Source organism: Athene cunicularia (assembly GCF_003259725.1).
Source record: "Athene cunicularia isolate RWA chromosome Z unlocalized genomic scaffold, athCun1 chrZ_part2, whole genome shotgun sequence".
Taxonomy (NCBI): domain Eukaryota; kingdom Metazoa; phylum Chordata; class Aves; order Strigiformes; family Strigidae; genus Athene; species Athene cunicularia.
Genome location: NW_020799143.1, coordinates 1,722,443 through 1,742,682, shown reverse-complemented (window position 1 = coordinate 1,742,682; position 20,240 = coordinate 1,722,443).

The following is a 20,240-nucleotide window of genomic DNA, read 5'->3' as shown; positions in this document are numbered from 1 at the left end:
TGCCTTAGACTCCAGTTCATACTGGAGCTCGAGCATGTCCGGCACTGCAGCACTCATTGCTGGTGTAACTTCATTCAGGCCACGGTAGTCCACAGTTAGCCTCCATTCACCATTAGGCTTTCTCACTGGCCATATAGGGGGGTTGAAGGATGAGTGAGTTTTGCTGATCACCTTCTGGCTTTCTAGTTGATGGATCAGCTGATGGATGGGGACCAGAGAATCTCGGTTGGTGCGGTACTGCCGCTGGTGCACCGTCCTGGTAGCAATCAGCACCTGCTGCTCCTCAACTTTGTCACTCCACCACTGAGGGATCCTCTGAGAGGCCGGGTAAGATGGACAACTGTTCAACCTCCTGCAGGGCAGCTACACCAAAAGCCCACTGGTACCCTTTTAGGTCTTTGAAATACCCTCCCCTGAGACAGTCTATGCCCAGGATGCACGGGGCATCTGGGCCAGTCACAATGGGGTGCTTATGCCAGTCCTTCCCAGTCAGGCTTATTTCATCTTCCAATGGGGTCAGCTTTTGCAATCCCCCTGTCACTCCAGAGATGCAGATGGATTCAACCCCACTGTAGCTCAATGGCATCAGGGTGCACTGTGTGCCAGTGTCCCCCAAAGCCTTATACTCTTGTGGGTCTGATGTGCCAGGCCATCGGATCCACACTGTCCAGTAAATCCCATTATCCCTTTCCTCTACCTGGCTGGAGGCAGGGCGCCTCTAATCCTGCTCATCATCACTCACTTCTTGTAAGAATGATTTACTGGTCCCCTCAAGAGTGTCAGACATAACGTTGGCCATTCTATTCTCTCTGGGGGATTTCTGACTGGACACTGGAGCTGCACTTCTAATGGAGGACTCCCCTTTCGTCTTCTGTTTCAGCTGCTCTACTCATGCAGCTAATTCAGGAGTGGGCTGTCCATCCCACTTCCTCATGTTTTCTTTGTGGTCTCGGAGGAAACATCACAGGGTGTCCCGTGGTGTGTACCTTCTATTGTCCTTATCTTAGGTTGGGAAATGTCTACATTGGCTAAAATGGCTAAGACATTGGCTTGTGCAGGTGGAATGTAGGACATGACCTCTCACACTTTCTGGGGCCTCTGAGACAGTTCCTTTACTGCTGAAACCCAGGATTGTTGAAAGGAAGGGAGTTTTCTCTCATATTGCCGGAACTTGCCAACCACTCCATCCACTGTTAGTGTGGGTGTCTGTCCACCAGGACACTATTGCAAATGCTTTTGAGTGTGCTTCTGGTGCACTCTTCAGGAACTTTCGCCACCATCAGTTGTGTGCAAGGGGCCTGATCTGTGTCCATGGGTGACTGCTTATCAGTCAGATCACCATAGATCATCTCAAACACAGCAAGTTCCCTGAGATTCTGAATGCCTTTCTCAGTGGTGGTCCATTTGCCTAGCTGATATAGGATATCACCCTTGTAGGGGTGCCTCTCCCTTACACTGAGCAGGAGTTTCTTTCAAAGGCTGAGGGTTTGAGTCTGCTTCCCTTTTTCCCTATCAATGCCAGCATTATTGGCCAAAGATCCCAGCTGCTTGGCCTCACTCCGCTCCATTTCAAAAACACTAGCTCCATTGTCTCGACATTGGAGCAGCCAGGTGCAAATCTGCTCGCCTTCCAGGAAGCAGAAATCACTCCGCATGTCTCGCAACTCAGTCAGGGATAGAGATCTGACTAATTACTGGTCGTTCCTCCTGTTCCTGTGCTGGGCCTGGCTCATCCCCATCTCCCACTTTGTGAGCTGACTTTCTGGTATATTTGACTTTCTGTATCGGGGCGATAATTACCAGCACTGGCTGTCTCTCTGGCTCAGCCACTGTGCTGGTGGAGGTGACTGATACTGACTCTGCCTGTACCCCCGGACCAGCTGCTGTACCAGTAACTTCACTCTCAGATCCTGCAGCCCTCTCTCCCCCTTGAGGGCAGTGAGTAGTGTTAAAAAAGGACACTGTAGGCAAGATCAAGTCTCTGTCACACTGCAGTGAGTTATGTCTCCTGGGTTTTGCCAGCTTGATAACACACCCTTTCTAAGCACTCTGCCAGTTTATCAGGGCTCTGCATTTGTTCGGGAGTGAAATTCCAGGCCTTTGCCCACCTTTTCCCACATACCTTGCCACTCACTAGTATCTGACCTCAGGGCAGGTTTCCGCGTACTGTTTTTATTAGGGAAGTGCTGCATAGCCCAAAACAAGATCTGACAGGCATTCACAAATCATTGTGCCGCAATCACACTGGCCTGGATATTGCATGGATAGTTAAAACTTTCAAAACCCGAGAGGATCTCTTCCTCTGGCTCACCCATAGAGAGGTTGAGACCCCTAACAAAAGCCCAGGCAGCAAACAGGTACCGGCTTACCTCCACAAGCAGTGGCATGAGCACATTATAAGCTGTCAGTAGCCATTACAGCAAAAACAGAACCTTTACATATTTTCCACCAACAACAAACATCAGCACTGTGATCACACAGTGCATATAAGGATCAATCGAGCCCCACCACGCAAGAAAGTGGGCCAGCATTGCAAATATTTCTTATCAAACAATACAAATACAAACAGGAGAATTGCACCTAACATTGCTCTAATGCACTCTGGTCAGGGTCTGTCTCTTTTCTGATCCTTACTTCAACCATCCCAAGCCCCACATTGGGTGTCAAAAAGGGCTTTGATGGTTTAGGCCCTGCATGGACCGGAGATCACACTGCCTTTGTCCCTCCCCCAACTTCGGACTGGAAGGGTGGGAGTGAGACACAAACCCCGGAGGTTGAAATAACAAAAGGTTTAATACAACAGTGTATCAAATAGTAAACTGATGAACAACAATAGCAATAACAACAATAAACAGGTATAACAGTTAACAAGACAAAAGATATACAGAGATATACAGCAAGGGACACAGCCAGCCCGCCACGCATGCTTCCCAGGAGAAAAGCCACACAGGAAACTGTTCCCTTGCTTTGCACATGGACCTGACATCAGTATGGTATTGAATGATCTGGTTAGAGCCCCCTCCCCATTGCTAGGGAAACTTAATCCTAGTTGAACCAGGACACTATTGGATTGTGGGAGAGTAGGTCTCCCAGTCTCTGTATTCTGGCTGAGGAGGCTGGATTCCCTCAGTATAAGTAGTGTTGCTATTAAAGACCGAGGCAAAGAAGGCATTAAGGACCTCAGCCTTCTCCTCATCACTTGTTACCATGTTTCCTCCTGCCTCTAGCAGCATATGATGACTCTCCCTGGGTTTTTTTTTTGCTGTTGACATACTTATAGAAACATTTATTCTTGTCCTTGACTGCTGAAGCTGGGCTTTAGCCCTCCTGATTTCCACCCTGCATACCCTCACAGACTCTTTGTAATCACTGTGTGTGGCTAGCCCCTTCTTCCAAAGGCTGTAAACTGTCCTTTTCTCCCTGAGTTGCAGCCAAAGGTCCCTGTTTAGCCAGGATGGTCTTGCCTCTCACCAGCTTCTCTTACAGCACCTGGGGACAGCCTGCTCCTATGCCATTAAGATTTCCTTTTTAAAGAGTATCTAGCCTTCCTGGACCCCTATACCCTTCAGGATCGTCTCCCAAGGGATCCTCTCAAGCAGGTGCCTAAACAAGACAAAGTCATCTCTTTGGAAGTCCAGGATTGTCAGTTCTGCTTTCCCCTCTCCTGTCCTCTCTAAGAACAGAGAACTTTATTATTTTGTGATCGCTGTGCCCTAGTTGGCCTCCAACTGCCACATCCTCCACCAGTCCTTCTCTGTTCACAAAGAGGAGATCCAGCAGAGCACCTTCTCTAGTTGGTTCTCTCACCAGCTGCATCAGGAAGTTATCTCCCACACATTCCAGGAATCTCTGGGACTGGTCCTGCTCTGTTGTGTTGTATTTCAGCAGATGTCTGGGAAGTTAAGATCTTCCACAAGAACAAGGGCCATGAGATTTCTCCTAAATGCCTATAGAATATCTCATCCACCTCTCTGTCCTATGTGGGTGGCCTATAGTAGACTCCTACTACATCTGCCCTGTTGGCCTTCTCCCTGATTCTAGCGCAGACACACTCTACCCCATGTTCACTACACTTGTACTCAAAGCAATCATAACAGTCCCTATCATGCAGCACCACCCCACCACCTCTCCTTCCTTGTCTGTCCCTCCTAAAGAGCTTGTTCCTATCAATTGGCACACTCCAGTCATGGGAGACATCCCACCACGTTTCTGTAATAGCCACTACATCATAATTGTCCTGTTTCATCACGACTACAAGCTCCTCCTGTTTGTTACCCATGCTGTGTGCATTGGTATAGATGCACTTCAGATGGGCCAATGTTTTTCTCCCTTCTCCCTTCAAATCTAGTTTAAAGCTCTGTCAATGAGCCCAGCTAACTCCTGCCCCAAGATCCTCTTCCCCCTCTGGGACAGATGCATCCCATCTGATGCCAAAAGGTCTGGTGCCCTGTATAGCAACCCATGATAGAAAAATCCAAATACTTGATGGTAACATCAGTCTTGGAGCCACAAATTCATCTGTTGAGTTCTCCGCTATTCTTCTTCATCCATCCCCCCAACTGAAGGGATGGAGGAGAACACAGAGAACACAGTTTGTCCCCTCGACCCCTTCATCAGTTTCCCCAAGGACCTGAAATCTCTCTTCTTTGCTTTAGAACTTCTCCTGGTAATGTCATCACTACCTACCTGAAAAAACAGGAGATGTTATTAGTTCTTGGGTCTCACTAGAGTGGGGAGTTTAGCCATGAGGTCCTTAACCTGGCCCCCAGGGAAGGCAGCAGTCTTCTCTATGAAGAGGGTCTGGTCTGTGTATAGGGCCTTCGACACCCCTCAGAATGGAGTCACCCACTACAATGACTCTTCTGAGGTTCTTTTCAGAACTGGTTTTAATACCTGGTCTAGAATTACCCGGCCTTGGTGGACCTTGTTTTTCTCATTCTCTTCCTCCTTCTCTTCTTCATTCAAAAGTTCCAGGGCCCTGAATCTATTGTGAAGGGACAGCATGGAGGGTGAGTGACGTTGGGAGAGGATTTTCCTGCCTCCCTGAGCAGGGCCCTGTTTCCAGCCTCCCCTGCCTCTTAGGTCCCCTCCTTCTGGTTGATAGCAAGAGGATGAGGGATTACCTGCCTCATTTGGAGCCTTCATTTGCTCCTGTTGCTTTAGCGGTGCTAGGGTGTTACTCCACCAGTCAATTTCCCTTTCACACTCCCTAATACTTCTTAATCTCTAGACCTCTTCTTTGAGTTCCACCACCAGGCTGAGCAGGTCATCCAGCTGATCGCAGCGCACACAGGTGCTGTCACTGCTGCCCTCCAGCAGGATTGACAGGCTCAGGCACTCCCTGCAGCCTGGGACCTGGATTGCTGCATATTTGCTTGGCAACTCCATCTGGGTCGACACATTCTTTCTGGTGGTGGTTTTGACGTGAGTGGAGACCATGGCTCAGTCTTCTCGTGGAGGACGGTAAGGTGGAACTAGCTTAGACTGTGGAGTGGGACTGCGCCCTCTCTGCTTGCCCTGCCTGCGCGAACTGCCATGCAAACTGACACGCCTCACCCTTCTGACATGCCTCATCCTTCTTATGTGCCACACCCTGTTTGCCCACTCTGGTCGCTTGTACTCCCTGGGGGCTGCTCTTGTACGTGAGGGGCGTGGGGCATCATCACTCCAGTCTCTGCCCACTCTAAGTCCCCGCTGTCCTTAGCAGCAGCAGCTCACTCTTCCTGCTCATGGGGAGGCGACTTGAGGCTCTCCCTCTTCTCTGGGCTTCTGCCTTCATGTCTTGTGGTTTTCCTGCAGGTTTTGGATGCTTTCAGGAGAGTCCCCCACCACTGTCCTCCTCTTTGGAGCTCCTCTCCTCAGCAACTGCTTCCTTGGAGCTGCTGCTTCATTGGAGCTTGGGCTCTTGAGATGATTTAGAGACCAAGGCCTCTCACTTTTCTCATCTCTAGACACAATGCTTTAGAAAAAAATATAGCTGTCTCTGTGTGTGTCTAGTTCTTTGCCTCTTCCCTGACATTCCTCCCTCGACTGACTATGCAGAAGAGAGTCATCAGAGTAAACTATGAACACTCTCTCCTGCCTTGTCTTGTCACTCTGGACGTGACAGATTGTGAAATTCCAGGACATGAGCTTCTGCTGCCAAGAAATTGCTCTCCCATGTTCCCACCATGAGCTCCTCTGCTCACCTGCAGATGGACAGATGCACACACATGCACCATCCCACTTAGCTGTTTTCCCCACTCTCAGCCATCTACTCAGAACACATTCACGACATCATGTGTTCCATGGTTTGAAAGCTGTTACTTTTAGGAGAATCTAAAGAGTGGCATTTATGAGTTGTAAAGAACTCTGCCTTTTTTTTTTTTTTTTTTTTTTTTTAAATCTCCATTGTCCAAATAGAGTTCAATAACAGTTGGTGTCCCTCGGGGGTCTGTATTGGAACTGACATGGATCAATATCTTTATCAATAACATAGACAATGGGACTGAGTGTACCCTCAGCAAATTTGTGGATGACATTAAACTGAGTAGTACAGCTGATATGCTTGAGGGAAGGGATGTCATTGAGGGAACTTGACAGACTTGTGAAGTAGACCTATGTGAACATTTTGCAGTTCAACAAGGCGAAGTGCAAGGTCATGTGCATGGGTGGGAGCAATTCCCAATATCAATACAGGCTGGAGCATTAATGGATTGGAAACAGCCCTGTGGAGAAGTACTTGGGGATACCAGTAGACAAAAACCCAGATATAAGCTGATAATGTGTGCTTGCAGACCAGACAACCAATCAATCCTGGGCTGCCTAAAAGAAGTGTGGCCAGCATATTGAGGGATGATTGTCCCCCTGTACTCTGCTCTTGTGAGAACCCACCTGGAGTGTTGCATCCAGCTCTGTCTCCCCCAGTACAAGAAAGACATGGACCTGTTACAGCAGGTCCAGAGGAGGGCCACAAAAATTATCAAAGGGCTGAAAGACCTCTACCATGAAGAAAGGCTGAGAGTGTTTGGATTGTTAATCCTAGAGAAGAGAAGAAAAGGGTCTGGGGAGACCTTATTGTGGCCTTTCAATATATAAGAGGCTTATAAGAAAGATGGAGAGAGATTATTTACCAGGGCATGATAACACAAGGGCTAACCATCTTAAACTAGAAGAGGGTAGATTTAAATTAGAGATAAAGAAGAAAATTTTACTGTGAGGTTGGTGAGACATTGCAACATGTTACCCACAGAAATTCAGATGTGCCATCATTGGAAATGTTCCGGGTCATGTTGGAAAGTGCTTTGAGCAGCCTGATCTAGTGAAAGATGTCCCTGTTCATGGCAGAGGGTTGGACTAGATGATCTTTAAATCTCCCTTCCAACCCAACCGTTATATAGTTCTATGATTCTATGAGTCTATGATCTCTGCCATGGAGCAAATATCTCTGATGCCAACTCAAACAAACATGCTCAGACGGGCCCCTTTCTTTCTTTCTTTGCTTAACTGGCATGTACACTTTCACTGCCTGATGCCAGTTTAACAGGAAGGGGGTTTTAACCAAGGCCTGTGTTCAAATTCTCCTTTATCAGAAGTCTTTCCCTGGAAATTATCTTGGACACACATGCACGAATATAACCAGACACAGCTAGGATAAAAGGAAGAAACATCTGGTGTGGTGTCTTGTATCAAATGAAAGGGTCTCTCCTAGCCTGTGTGAGCACAGAAATGGGACACAGGAAAGGACTGTCCTGCTGGGAAAACGTGCCTTTGCTATCTCAGATAAAGCAGCCTTTCAGAGTGATTTGGAGTCAGACTCCAGGGTTGTTTTCATGGACACCTATGTGAACACAGATACATACCAGCAACTGCTGTGTCAAGCAAAAACGGGGTAGCTGACTAGGCTCCAGAAACTGTTTTCCTCTGGTCCCCATGAGGAGTTATAGAGGAAACACTTTGAATAGAGGGGCACATCTTCACCTGAGACTATAACAGGAAGATAATGGAGGCCATCTGCTGCTGCAGGTTGGATGTTGGTCCTGTAGTTCCCCCTCACAGAAGAAACAGGATTGCTCAGGCCCAGTGAGGTCCAAGGTCCGGATTCACAGGGCGACGGTACTGTTGTGAAGTGCAGCAGTAACTGAGTACCAAATTAGACCTCTACACATCAGGCCCATGACATCTGCCCTGGTTAAATGTGAGTGACTATTGGGACAGGAAGGTGGGAAAGTCTGATGATGTGTTTCTCATCATATGAAACTTACAGAAATGCAACCAGCTGACAATGGGGAAAAAGCCCTTTCACCTAAGTTATCATAGAATATCCTGAGTTGTAAGGGAGGCACAAATATGATTGAGTCCAGCTCCTGACTCCACACAGCAGGGCAACTGAAAATTAAACCATATATTTTCCAAACACTTCTTGAATACTGACAGGTTTGAGGCTGTGACCACTTCCCCAGGGATCTTGTTCCTGTGCTTGACCACCCTCTCAGTAAAGTGTCTTTTCCTAATGTTCAGTCTGTGCTTCCCCTGATGTCACTTTAAGCCATTCTCTCACAACCTATCACTGGACACCACTGTCAAGAGATCAGCACCTTCCTCTCTGCGCCTCCTCATGAAGAAGTTGTAGACAGCAACGAGGTCACACATCAGTCTTGTCTTTAAGAGAAAAAAGCTTAGTATCTTCAGCTGTTCCTCAAAATCATGGCCTTTAGTCCTTTCATCGTGTTTGTTGCCCTCCTTTGGACACATTTTAATATGCTTATATTCTTATATTGTGGAGCCCAAAACTACACACAGAACTTGAGGTAAAGTTGCACCAATCTGAGCATCATGGGACAGTCACTACTTTTGACTGGTTAGCTGTAGGTGCTTAATGCACCCCTTAATGCCCTTTTGGCCTCCCAGCCAGACTGTTGACTCACATTGACATAACCATCAACCAAATCCCTAGTTTCCTTTCTGTAGAGCTGCACTCCAGACTCTAGTCCCCAAATCTATACATACATCCAGGATTACACCATCGCAGGAATAGAACTGGGCATTTGTCCTTGTTAAAAGTGGTGATTCCCAGCACTTTAATCTATCAAGATCTCACTGTAAGGTCTCTCTACACTCAAGGGAATCAACAGCTCCTCCTAACTTAGTACTGCTGGCAAATTTGCTTAACGTGCACTCAGCTCCTCTGTCCAGGTCATTCCTAAAACCACTGAAGATAATTCACCCTAAAATTGAGATCAGAGGAACACTAATAATAACTGGTCACTAGCCATATATTACCCCATTTACTACAACTTTGAGCCTGACACTTCTGCTAGTTGTTCACACACTCTGCTGTGTACATGTCCAGCTGTGTGCTGGGTGTTTTGACCAGAAGGATACTGTGAGAGACAGTATCAAAAGCTTTGTTAAAACAAAAATATCCACACATCCACTGCCTTCCCTTCATCCACTAGGTGGGCAACCTTGACATAAAAAGATACTAAGGTAGTAAGGCATGACTATCCTTTCAAGAACTGTCATGGTTTGAGCTCAGAGGGCAACTGAGCACCACGCAATTGATCACTCTCCCCTTCTTCCCCAGTGCTGGGAAGGAGGAAAGTAAAACAAAAGGCTCAGGAATTGAGATAAGGGCAGTGAGGGACAACTTATCCGTTACACTTACGGGCAAAAGACAGACTAGTCAGAGGAAGTAAAAAAAGAATATATATTTATACAAACACTAACAACAACAACATAACAGACAGAACAGGACAGTGAGAAGAATTACCACATACTGAAAACACCTTCTCCCACCCTTCACTTCTTCCTGGGCTTAGGTTTGCTCCTGATATCTCTACCTGCTCCCACCCAGCAGTGCAGGGGGAAGCGAAATGTTCCTGCCACTTCTTCCACCTTGGCGGTGGGGACTGGGATAACTTTTAGCATTTTTTCCCTTCTCTGTTGTGGTTCTCCTCTCACAGGAGACAGTCCTCCACAAACTTTCTCCGACATGGGTCTCTCCCACAGGTCACAGTGTTTCCTAGCTGCTCCAGCACAGGTCACCATTGCATGTTGCAATCTTCCCGGCACTGATCTACAACAGTGGGGCCTGCTTCTTCTCGCAGAGTTCGGGTCCCCTTTGGGAGCAGTCCCCTGCTCTGGTCTAGGGTCCTCCACAGACTGCAGGTCAGCATCTCCATGGGTGGCAGGGAGGGCAGCTCTGCCATCTCACTACAGGATGCAGGGGGGCTCTGCACCAGCACACCTCCCCCCTCCTCCTCCTTTCTTCCACTGACCTTGGTGTTGGCACAGATGTTCTCCTTGCAACTCCTCACAAATCCAACACCTCCTTCCAGATTCTCCTTCTCAATCATGTTATCACAGGGGTATAGCTAATTGGCTCTGCCCTGACAAAAAGGTAGGTCCAACTTGGAGACAGGGGACATTTGAGAAGCTTCTCAGAGGAGGCCACCACTGTAGTCCCCTTCCCTGCTACAAAGAACCCCCACCACTCACTCTAACCCAGGACACAAATGCATGTTGACTTTCATTGATGACTATATATTCTTTGTACTGTTTTTCAGTAACTTCCTGAATAATCTTATCCATAGTTTTACCAGACACTGAAGTGAGATTGACAGGCTTGTAATTACCAGGGTCTTCTTGCCATTGTTGGAAATGGAAATAACATTTGCTAGCTTCCAGATGACTGGAACTTCTTCAGATTCCCAAGACCATTGATAAATAACTAAGAGAGGTCTTGCAATAACATTGACTGACTCTTTCAGTGCCGTGGGATAAATCCCTTTGGACCCCATAGACTTATGTGCATTCAGTTGAAGCTGTAAATCCCGTACAAGTTCAAAGTTGACTGGGAGCATAGCACTGCCAGTTGTGGTCCTTCATCCAGGGTTCCAGGTCTCACAGGGCCCATCATCGGTGTCAAGAGACAGAGATGAAGAATGTATTAAATGTATCTGCTTTATCTTCATCTCTATTTGTGAGGTGATCAACCTCATCACATAATGGACCAGTGTTTTTAGTCCTCTTTTTGCTGTTAACATACTTCTAAAAGGTTTATTTGTTATCCCCCACAGTACTGTCTGTCTCCAATTCCAGCTGAGCTTTGGTCATATGAATTTTCTCTCTACAGTATCTCAACAGTCCTTCTGTGTAGTCTGACTTTGCTTCCAAAGCCCATACACTTTCTTTTTTTCCTCCTAAGTTCTAGAAGGAGTTTCCTGTTCAGCCAAGCTGGACTTCTGCCCTGCCTGCTTGAGTTTTTTACACATGGGAATTGCCTGCTCCCGTATTCTTAAAAGATGGCTCTTAAAATGTGACTGGTATTTATGGACCCAAATACCCTTTGAAAGCAAATTCTCAGGGGACCTCACTAACTAGTTTCTTGAGCAGACTAAATTCTGCTCTTCCATAACCCAGGGTAGTATTTTCACATATGAGCAAAGACTTTAAACTTAAGCATTTAATGATCACTGTGATCAAGACAGCCACCAATTATCACATCACCCACAAGACCATCTCTATTTACAAAAAAGTCAGCTAGTCAGCTCCCTTAGTACCTGCACCAAGAGGTTATCTTCAATATTATTTAGGAAATTCCTGGACCTGTTTGTGTCTGCTGCATGTTACTTCCAGTTAATATCTGGGAAGTTCAAGTTGCCCATAAGGACAACAGATATAGATACTTCCCTTAATTCTTTATAGAAAAATCTTACGTTGGTGTCACCATCCTGGATGGGTGCTCTATATTAGACTCTCACAATAACATCCACTTTATTAATTTTTCTGCTATTCTTTACCCAGAGGCTCTCATTCCCCAACTGCAAGTGTTGTACACTCCAATCTCTCCTTTACAGACAGTGCTACACCTCTGCCTCACCTGCCCTGCCTATCTCTCCTGAAGAGCCATCACAGCAATCTAGTCACAGGATTTTTCCCACTAAGCTCACTTATACAAGTGATGTTATATCTCTGGGACTGAGACAAAACTTCTAGTTCCTCTTTATTCCTCATACTGCATGCATCAGGGCACAAATATTTCAAAAGTTCTCCAGTGTACTCAGTACATTGTGGAGCAGAGTGAAAGCCCTCACTAGCACACCATCCCTCAAATATTGTCATGGCATCCCATAGCTTGTCACTAGTAAGCCTGATTTTATCCCTTTCCCCCTTTGAACTTACTCTAAAGGTCTTTCAGAAGGGAGTCACTTAAGACAATAACCCACCATTTTTCTTCATATAAGTGGTCATGATGTAGGATATAGGCTGACCTGATTTTGGAGACTCCTCTGGATCATTATCCGCCTCATCCTGTCCCTGTCCTTCCAATTCCAGAGCTGCATATTTATTGTGTAAATTATGAGCATTACAGATCTACCTTCATTTCAGACTACCAGCTCTGCTTCTCTTTTTAGGTCTGGGTTGCAGTACTTAGTCCTATGTTTTATTCAGACAATTCACCTTTACATATTTTACAGGTGGCTCAGGAGAAGCAGTTAGTCCCTTTCCTTCTTCCACCCAATTGGCCTTTGAACAGTCAAATATCAGTGATAATCACTCTTACCATAGTCACCCACTCTAAAACAGCAGTTGACTGAAGAAGAAGGGGAAAAAAAAATCAAGCTTAATTTTGGGGGTTTGCAATTGACCCCAAAGTAAAGAATGCTGGCACAAAGAGTGGCAGGGCCCTGAGATCTGGGGGAGAGTCCTGGTCATGGAGAGATGCTTCTCATCAAGCCTGTGGTGTAGGTCTCTGTGAGGTTTTTGCTATATCTGTAAGACCTTGTGCAGGGAGGACTGGCCTGGGGATAGGAAAGCTGATTTCACACTGTAAAAGAATCCACTTTCCCTGAACTTTCACTTGCTTCAAGTGTCACATGTCCAACCAGTGATAGATACTATGGATGTTTTACTTTCAAGGTCATTTCACCTGGTGAGTCTATCTTCTTTCTTAGTGCTTCTCTTTTCATATTTTTCCCCTCATTCACTGAGAGATCTTACTATGTCTAGGAGGAATTTGTTTCCCTTACCTGAGGCATAATCAGCCAGAAAACATTGCATTTTCAATGGTGTTAACTCAGATAAAATGCAGACACTCAAAACAGGCAAATGGCAGTTTGGCACACATAACTCTCCCACCATTTTAAAAGTATTTTCCTGGCATGTTGTGTTAAAATAATTTTTGCAGTGGTGCGTATTGTCTAGTTTTCATGCTTACAATATGTCTTTTGATTTTCCTTTAGATTAATACTTCTGCAGGAATCCAGCAGGTGTGAATAAGCTGTGTCTCAGGTAGTTCTTCAAGCTGGGAACATGCTGCCACCTAAACCACAGACAGATCATCTCCACGTTATGGTGTAGAGTGACAGACATTATCTGCTCTTTAGATAAAGAACACTGGTACAGAAAGTAAATAAATAAACTCTTATTTATATTCAGTGGGGATGGAGAACTAGAAAAAGCCAGAAGGATAATTCAAGAAGACATTAAGAGCAACTTTCTGAGGGTAGATACAGTGCTAGCCCCAGTTCTAATACGTAACTTGGTTTTAGAACTCTCCAGACTGTCCTCCATCCCCTAAACCAAATTTAGGCAAACTCCTCGGCAGTTTCTTTCCTCCTGATCAGAGGCCTACCCTGATCTTCCAGAGAAGCACTCAGAAAATTGAATAAATCAGTTAGTAGAGTTTATTAAGCAATCAGCTGTAAAAGAGGATAGCAAGCTATGTTTTATTGTTTCACTCCTTGCTGTGCCTCAGCACACCAACTTCTTGGGAAGCTGAGTAATTAAGCTGAGTTGGAAATACCCTATGAGACATCAGAAGTGCAGCTGAGGTGTAAAAAGAAGCTTAGGATGTGTGATAACTGGGAAAATGTGAGACTTGTATAAGAAACTCCTTTTTCCTGGCAGTCTTGCCATCCCCATTGCTAGACCACAGCACAAAACATTAATTCTTTTGGGTGTCTTCCCATCAAGGGAACTCTCTATGGTGGGGAAAAATCTAAGCCCTGGGAGTTCATGCTGGCATGCCACTAAATAATTCGATTTTTAACCCATTAACATCTTCACTGGTAAGATGTTTCAACTGAAAATATTATTTGCTCTCATCTCTGTAAGACTTGCAGGTGTTGGAAAGTGGACCTAAAAGGGACACTAAGAGACGGTGTCCATCACTTGGCCTGAAGGAGAATCAGATTGTCATTCACTTGCCTCTTCTGAGAAGAAAACAGAGCCAGCTTTCTAAAGAGTGACTACCTTTCCTCTCTGTCCAATCACAAAAGCAAGATATGTTTCCTACTACAGTACAGAAGAGGTCACCATCCAGTTTCTGGTCTTTGCTGAACTGATACTAGAAATAAGTTGGTAGCTGCAAGTGCAGCTAAGCCTAGCCTACCATCCCAAGAATGAAAGGATTGTCAGAAAAAAGCAAAGAAGGAATGACTTCTCTGAGGAGCAAGTATGAGCCACAGCAAACCAACAGCAGTAGGTTAAGGGTTTTTTAAAGTCTTTAAAATCTTGAAGTTCAGGGAAATTTTCTTTGTTTGGTTTCTTTTAATAAGCAGGCTTGAGAAAATAAAAAAAAAAAAAAAAAAAAAAAAAAAAAAAATTGCCTCTGCAGAAGAACAAGCCAAACCTCCAGGAGAGGCTGACTGTCAGATTTGTCTTGCTGTCCAGCAGATACTGCCCAGATATATGGAAAGCTGGCTTTCCATTACAAACTGTCATGCACATCTGTCACAAAGAACTGCCAGAGGTTCCCAAGACAGTGTGCTCCATGGTTTTCTCTTCTCAACATAACATAGACCATGAGCAAAAGTGAGTGATAGGAAACCTGAAGATTACATTGTCCAAACCAGAACTTCTTTGGCTTGCCTTTCCTCTGCAGTGGTTGAGTGAGGCTGAAAATCCTTAGCTCTCATATTGTAGAAGGAGGTTAAATTACCATGCTGCTTTGCCAGAGCCTCAGTCTGAATGAGGGTCAGCTGTTGAAAGCTGTAATCCACTGGTGTAAGAGCTTTGGCGAAGAAGGAAACCTTCTCTTGGCACAGCTTTTACAAAAACACTCATGGTGCACTGAGGGGGAGGAGCAGCAAAATAGAGTGAGTGCCTTCTTAGACTAGCTCTGAGGAAAAATAACTTGCAGAGATCCTGGGACTCTGCAACCTAGATAGGAAAACTGATCTCTTCAGGAAAGGCTGAGACCCATTGCTGACAGTTGGCAACCTGTTTCTCCAAAAGGGTAACAAAGCAGAGGTCTGTGAAGTGCCCGGATCTTTTTGAACAGGCTGCTGGCCTTATCTTTAAACGGAAATGGGAGTGCTACTGTGGAAAACAAAGTGCCTCTACCAGTTCCGGTTGCTCCTGCCAAGACCTGTTAAGCACAGTGTCTCTACAGAGCTAATAGGGAGACCAGGCTTCAGTTTTTGGCCTGACTTCTGGGTAGCTTGGAAGAGCTGTAATTCTCAATATTTCCCCGATTCATGATGCTGTAGAATGTGAATACACAGATACCATGCTTGGCTTTATAAAGTAACTATTCAAACGACCAGATTAATAACTCAAATCTGCTCTTAAAACCACTTTCTAAATTAGAGCATGTAAGTAAGAAAGAAATCTTTTGAGTCTCATTTATATTTCACACTGGAACCAAGTCCAGACAGAATAGCCTCTTTTCTGAGGTTTCTAGTGATGTTTCCCCAAATGAAAACTTTTTAGATGTTACATTTAAAAATGTTTTACCTGCTGGAAATTATTTCATCAGATGAAAATATTTATTTTCATCAGGCACCCTGTAAGAACTTTTAAGAACCACAGTGAGTTTCAGAGATTATTCTCATCAGGTGTTTGTTATGCAACATTGGCATAGGGTGGAAATGGAAAGAAAAAAACATTGAGAACTGATGAAAGAGGGTTTCCTGAGGTATTGTACATTGCAGCCCATAGAAAGTTTGTGTCCTTCCAGTATTTGTATGTTCTCTGCTTCTAGCCACTCTGAAGTCATTGCTCTCATCAGAGAGTCACAGAAGCATTCAGGTTGGAAGGGACCTCTTGAGATCACCTGGAATCTCTTTCTTTCCCTTCTGGAAGATGGGAGTGGCATTTACTTTCTTTCAGCCCTCAGGAAACTCTCCCCTTCACCATGATCTTTCCAAGATAATCAAGAGTGGCCTTGCAGTGGCATCAGTTCAGCTCCCCCTTTCCTTGTGGGTGCATCCTGTCAGGCCTCATCGACTTGCATGTCTCATTTAACTGCTTCCTAATCTGGTTCTCCTCCACAGTCTATAAATCTTCCTTGCTCCAGAGTTTTGTTCTTGTCTCAAGGGCCTGGTGTTCCTGAATGCTGGTCTTACAAGTAATGACTGATGTAAGGAAGGCATTGAATACCTCAACTTTTTCCATGTACTTTGTCACTATGGTCCCTGCTTCATTTAGCGGAGGAGCCATATTTTAGCTTGTCTTTCTTTTTCTGTTGATGTAGAAGGCCTTCCTGTTGCTCTTCATATTCCTCACCAGATTCAATTCTAGGTGAGTTTTGTCTGTGCTAACCCCATCCCTACACAATCAGACAGCATTTCTATACTCGTCCAGGGTCACTTGTCCCCGCTTCTACCTCTTGTATCCTTCCTTTTTATGACAAGTTCAGTCACAGGCTTCTTACTTATCCATGCAGGTCTCCTTTGCTTTGCTTCCTACTTTTCAGGATGCGTATCTGAGGAGCTTAAAATCTGCCTTCCTGAAGTCCATGGCTGTGGGCCAAATTTTTGCTTTGCTCTCTCAGAATTCTGAAGTCTACCACCTTATGGTCACTCCAGCCAAGATTGCCCCCAACTTTCACATCTACAACCCGTTCTTTCTTGTTTATAAACACCAGGTTCAGCAGAGTACCTTTCTTTGATGGTTCCTCAAACACCTGTATCAAGAACTTGTCATCAATGCACTCTAGCAATTTTCTAGGTTTGTGCTCTGCTGTGTCTCTTTCCAGCAGATATTGGGGTGGTTAAAGGTCCTCATGAGGAGCAGGGAAGAGAGGTTTCTTCCAGTTGCTTGCAGAAAACCTTGTCGACTTGCTCTTGATTAGGAATTTTACAGCAGACACCCACTACAAATTAACCCATATTATCCTGCCCACTAATCTAGACTCATCAGTTCTTGACTTGATCCTAACCCATCCCCAGGCAGGGCATCATGAATTCTGGCTGCTCTCTCACATAGAGGACAACTCCCCCTCCTTGCCTTCCTGGCCTGTTCTTGCTGAAAAGCCTGTATCCATCCATTACAGCACTCTAATCATGTGAGTTATCACACTGTATCCCCATAATCCCAGTGATGTCATAGTCCTGTAACTGCACACAGATTTGTGATTCCTCCTGTTTCTTCCTCAAGCTGTGTAGATTAGTGTAGAGACATTTCAGAAAGACACCTAAGCATACTGATTCCCCAGAACAAGCATGACTACTTTCCCCATAAGGCTGTTCTTCAGGCAGTTTCTTCTTTACATACCTATGCTTGAAATGATGGCATTTAATCTCTGTTTTGTTGATTGCTATGTCCTTTTTGTTCCAGTCACCCTGGGCCCTTGACTTTCCTGCCTCATCCACAACTCCTTTACTTATTATTTAAAGAATCTCTCCATGACACAATTATTCCTAGTTTAAACCTCTCCTTATCATGTTGGCAAACCTGTTGGCAAAGAACCTTTTGCCCCACCTTGTCAGGTAGATCCTGCCTCTTCCAAGCAGTTGTTGAGATTCAGAGTGTCCCAAGGTCATAGACACTGAAATCCTTCTGCCAATACCACCTGAGCAATCAACTGTTGATCTTTAGGATCCATCCAGTCCTCAGGCCCTTGTTACTCATCATCAGAATTGAAGAGAGCACCACCTGGCTCCCAATGTCCTCGATCACCATCCCCAGAGCCCTGTAGTCACTTCCTAGATCATCCCAGTGGTCCCAACAGAGAAGAGCAGCCACAGGTAATTGCTGGATGAGCCTTAATTGCCTCTACACATCATCCTGAATTTTAGCCTCCAGCAAGCCTTCCTTGATGGCAGATCAGGTTGGGGGCCTTCATCACCTGCAGTAGCCTCCTACCACTATCACTCACCTTTTCTTTCTAGTGGTCATAAGAGGCTCAGACTCAACTTCGAGAAAAGATCCACTTGGCAGCACTCCCAGTTCCTCATCATTAGTGAGGACAGTGAATGTATTCTGTAGCTGTAGGTCTTTAGGTGGGCCAGGACCTTCCTCTTAATGTGAGTCATCACCAGGTTACAGCCTCCATCATGACCAGAGTTTTCACTTTTAATTCATAGGCACAGGTGTTACTGATTTTGCTATCAACTGAAATTAAATCATGTTTGATTTTAATATGAGTATAGAATTAAGAGATATTTTAGTAGAAATCATTTGTTTACATTTATTGCACTTTGAATCCAGCAACCAAATGCTACACTAATCCCTGTACCAAGGCTGAAGGGATTGGTCAAAATTATCTAGTAGGAGCGTTTGGAACCTAGGTAACAAGCACAGTTTGATTTATAAACTGATTCATGATGCATACATAGAGCTAGAAGAATGCACGTAGCTGTCAAGGTCTAGGATTAATGGGAACTGAGGAAAACCAACTATAACAGCTTGCGAGTACCTGCCAAGAAACCATGAATTTAAGCAGAAGGTAGTTCCGGCAGGGGGAGATCACGACCACCTACTCACATTACACCCCAGACCCTTTTCTAGACATTTCTAGATTTCACTGCGCAGAATCAGAAATAGGAGGAGAGTATGCTGATGATTTCCAAGAGATTATATGTTTATGCATGAATACTTAATGAATATGTATGAGTAGGTTCTATATAAGATGTATAAGTTTGATGCTTGGTGGATGTTGGTGGTGAGACAACACCCTGTGCACCCGGCTCTTAATAAAGACGTGTCTGCTTATCTGCATCACACCGGTGTCGATAAGTTTTTATCCCAGTTCTTCAGTGACACAGCCTCCTCCTTCCCTCTAGTACAGCTGAAGGTTCAGGCTCTTGAAACTTCAGTGTCTTAGATCATCTTTTTCTCATCCTTTCTGATGCTGTATGGTGTAGTGACCTTCTCCTGAAGCTCTTTCACTGAGTTAGAGTTGAGCACTCACATGCTTTTGTGTAGATGAATGGAGTCCCATTGTTGCAAAGAAAGGAACTTTGCAGATGTCAACATATACATTCCCTTTTCTGGGCATAAGACTTCTGAGAAGTGTTTATTTTCTGGTGATAAAATGCAGCAGTTAACATCTTCATGGTGACATTTGGAAGGCCTGTTAACCAAGGTGCTGAGCTGCAGTTGGAACTCTTCTTGCACATACAAAAATTATTTCTTCTCTAGTGGCTTTTACTACATTTCTGTCCTCCAGGCTGTTGGGCTTTCCAAAGCTAGTGATGTATCTGTCTGTAAAGCTAAGTCCATCGGTTTGTGGGTAGTGTTATATGAAAGATATGAAGCAGGGTTCACTTGGGCACTTCTTTGGAAAGAAATGTTTGTAAAACATGTCTGTGCTTTGTCTGTCTGAACTACTCTAGCAAGACCAGATAAAGCCCCAGAGCAATGCCAAGATTACTAGAGATATCACTTGCTCACCTGAAAACATACAAGAAATAAATCTGATACAAGGAAATGATCATCTGCTTTGCAACTTACTTATAGCAACTTCCAGCAATTTATAATGATTTTTGAATATTGCTTAGTAATGCTGCTTGCCCTGACTGTTCCATGGAAACTTGCCAAGGGCTACTGTGTTCATCAAAACAAAGCAGTTTTCTGTGGAAACTTACCAGGAATTACTATGTTCGGCAAAAATAGAGACATGTTCTTGGAAAGCAGATGGGTTCTAACTAGTTTAATCTTTGTAGTGAATGGGTAGCCATATATGGATGGTAGAAATCAATGTACTGGTGCTTTTAGATAAGATAGAGATGGTAAACCAGCTGGAAAAAATCCTGTTTTTCAAGAAATTAGCTAAGAGAGTATGTGCAAGCTCCAATGAAAAGTGCTAGGTGTGGAGGACTGTGAGCCTTCCTCCCAAAGATCCCTGAAGATGTCCACCAGGAGGCAATGCGCAGGTGCAAAGAGAACATAAACTGCTGACACCGGCCCTTTCTAACTAACCCAGCCTCACTCGTGCGTATGTATGTTTGTGTTATGTAATCCAATGATTCTGTATATCCACACTCTATAAATTTCTGGTAAAATGTGCAGTGGGTGTGCAAGCTCTG